We start from the raw sequence: 288 nt of genomic DNA, 5'->3' as shown, positions 1-288 counted from the left end.
GTGTCCCAGCAGGGACCCTCCGGCATCCACATCCTCGTCAGCGACATGGTAAGGACCAGGGGGGACACCTCGGGGGGGGTCAGACCCTGCAGCCCTCCTGGCCCCTCAGGGTCCCAAACTTGCTCCCGGCGAGGCTCAGCCCCCATGGGTGCCCCTCACTGTGGCGGGACGGGGGTCTGGGCTCACCCCGGCAGCCTGGCACCCCCCTCACCCTGCCCCGCGGCCCCGCAGATGGTCAGGAACCTCCTGGATGAGTCGTGCTTCATGGGGGCCACCCGGCAAGGGAAA

The sequence above is a fragment of the Egretta garzetta genome, unplaced genomic scaffold (genome assembly GCF_000687185.1).
Source record: "Egretta garzetta isolate BGI_Z169 unplaced genomic scaffold, ASM68718v1 scaffold993, whole genome shotgun sequence".
Lineage (NCBI taxonomy): Eukaryota > Metazoa > Chordata > Aves > Pelecaniformes > Ardeidae > Egretta > Egretta garzetta.
The sequence above is the reverse complement of the archived record's forward strand: the minus strand, read 5'-3'. Positions refer to the sequence as shown.